The sequence below is a fragment of the Rattus norvegicus genome, chromosome X, assembly GCF_036323735.1.
Source record: "Rattus norvegicus strain BN/NHsdMcwi chromosome X, GRCr8, whole genome shotgun sequence".
NCBI lineage: Eukaryota > Metazoa > Chordata > Mammalia > Rodentia > Muridae > Rattus > Rattus norvegicus.
This window is the reverse complement of record NC_086039.1, coordinates 111443844-111446760: the sequence shown is the minus strand read 5'-3', so window position 1 is coordinate 111446760 and position 2917 is coordinate 111443844.

Genomic DNA, 2917 nt, shown 5'->3' with positions numbered 1-2917 from the left:
TACTGGGGTAAAAAATAGGCTTCACCTCCCAGAGGCCAAAAATTCCACAGAAACGGAGATTCTTTGATGTGGAGGCATCCTAGGGTTTTAGAGGACACTCAAGCCAATTCGGACCCTCCAACAAAGCAGCCCTGAAGCCATGCCACACAACTCCTCACCTCTCCAGTCAGATACTAATCTACATACTGAGAGTTACACAAAAGGAGCCCTCACAGGGGCTGGGATATAGCTCAGTGGTAGAGTACTTGTTCCTTATGCAGGAGACCCTAGATTCCATCTCTAGTACCAAAAGGCTTTTGAATTGAACAACTTCTTTAACCCTGTAAATTGTACTTGATATAGAATCACCAGCTACTGTCCAGGCAGCACAAACCATTGATGCAGCACTTAGGACATTGAGATTAGAAGATTACCATGAGTTCAAAGCCAGTCTGGTTTACAGTGTAACTAAGACTTTGTCCTCCCACAAAATTAAAACACACACACACACACACACACACACACACACACACACACACACACACAGAGAGGGGGGGGGCAAAAGACAGAGAAACAGAGACAGACACCCTTAGCTACAGAATCTGGACTTAGAATAATTTTGGGACAGCCTAAGGCTAGCAGGCAACTAGCTGAATGACACATAGCCACCCCCAACTGGTCTGCATATGCTAACTGTACTTAAAAAGAGTCAGCCTTCCTTTTCCGGAGGCTAAGCCAAATGCCACAAAAGCAACCCAGGTGCCATAATTTACTGATCCCATTTTTTTCCAGGTGAAGAGACAGAAGCACAGAGAAGTGAAGTGGGTCACGCACTCTGGCCTAAGTCATGTACAAGAGCTGGCAAGTGGCACCAGGCCTCCTCACCCTCCAATCTTTCTCTCCCCGACATTGTCTCTGGAGTTAAAATTGTTACAAACTGCTCAGGCAAGGGAAAGCCAAGGCTAGGGTGAGAAAAGTGATCACCGGGAAAAGGCTGCCCCTTTTCCAGAGCACTGTAACTTGGCTATTATTTTCTATGGCACAAAGTAAACTTTAGAAGCAAGGAGAGAGTGATGTGTTGAGGAGCTGTGAGTCTTGGGAATAAGAAGAGAGGGATTTGGGTTGGGGATTTAGCTCAGTGGTAGAGCGCTTGCCTAGGAAGCGCAAGGCCCTGGGTTCGGTCCCCAGCTCTGAAAAAAAAGAAAAAGAACAAAAAAAAAAAAAAAAAAAAAAAGAAGAGAGGGATTTGAAGCGTTGTTGCTGGTTTTCTTCACTATGTGACCTTGGGCCTATTCACCTGTAAATGAAGAAATAATTGTTTCTGTCATATAGGGTTGTTGTGAAGATCAAAGGCAAAGATAAAATACCTGTTAAACAATCGTTGCTTACTAATCACAATGGCTAATAGCCACCCGCTGTTACGTTTTCATTTTCTTTCCTTGTGTTGGTGACAAAAGCCTAAGCTCGCAGATGTTAACTACTCCCAGATGACACAGAAAATTAGTAATTGTACCAATATTTATTTTAACTTTGTGCAACTAATGTCTATAGGTGTGTTATATGTGTGTGTGTGTGTGTATATTTCTTCACGTATGTGTAGGTGAACCACTGTGCTCCTACGGACGCCAGATGACAGCCTCAGGAATCAGTCCTAACTTCCCACTTTGTTTCAGACAGGGATTTTTGTCTAGTCTGAGAACGTGCATAGATTCTCCTACCGCTGTCTCTCATATCTGAAGGAGTGGCAGAATTACAGGCATGTGCTACAGGAGCCCAGCTCTCCATGTGTTTGAGGGAATCAAACTCAGATCATCACACTCGAAATGCAGGTTGTTCATCCACTAAGCCATCCAGTACCAGGATCTAAATGCAGCCATTGGACTTCATGTCCAGTCTTCTTCCATTTTCAATATGTTCCTGCCTTCATAGGAGATCTATATAGACTTCTAGGAGGTAGGCCTGGGACTCAAAGCACAATGTAAATGCAGCTGATGTGGGCTTAATCCTGGAAGCCAGTTTTGTTTGAGCACATCCACCCATCAAGAAGTTTCAGAGGCCAAATGCCAGCCCTTCTCATTTGTTGTCCCTCTAGCCTGATGACTCCTAGTCTACCTATATAGCCCCTTGTCCACAACTCACATACTATCCACATGTCTACAGCCCATTCTTTGCACATGCCTCCTTAATTTCATGAGCCACATGGAAACATCTATGTTTAAGTTTCAAGGGCCTCAGGCCTCTTCCAGACACTACGACTTGAATGATAAGTGTGATGACGTGCCAACCGAGTCACTTTGCTCTAAACTGCAACCTTTTTCTATATCCTACAGATCCAAGGCCCTGACTAGAGATTTCCAATCAAGTGCATACTCATGAAGAGATTAGTGTAAGATTTTTAGCTCCTTAACAATTCTTGGCTCTTAATCTTTTACTGAATTTTGAGTTTTGGACTCATTTTCTTCCACATACATTTGAGATGATAGATGAATAATTGCCTGGCAATTCACATTGTCATTTTTTAGACACGTCATTTCAAATGTGTAATCAATATGCATTCATTTGTCATTCTTTCCTGCAAGCAAGGATCATAATAAACCCATTCGTGATTCATGAGACTGTAAAATATACTGTCATGGAAATTTTATTTTAATTCAATATTATTGGTCTTTTAAAAGGAAACATTATCTGTTTTCCCATTCTGAGCAGGGAATTCATAGGTAATGGCCCAGCAGAGGGCAAGAACAACAGCTTTCACAGGTTTTCTTTTGCTTTGCAGTTAACAAAATCAAGAGTAAAAATTAGCCATATCTGCCTGATGTCAAAATATGTAGATTAAAACAAAGATGATGTCACTTGGTGACTAGCCTGTTGGTCCAAGTACTACTTGTCAATATTTAAGTATGTGATGCGAGAGGGCTGATGTATTTCTTTTTGTCCA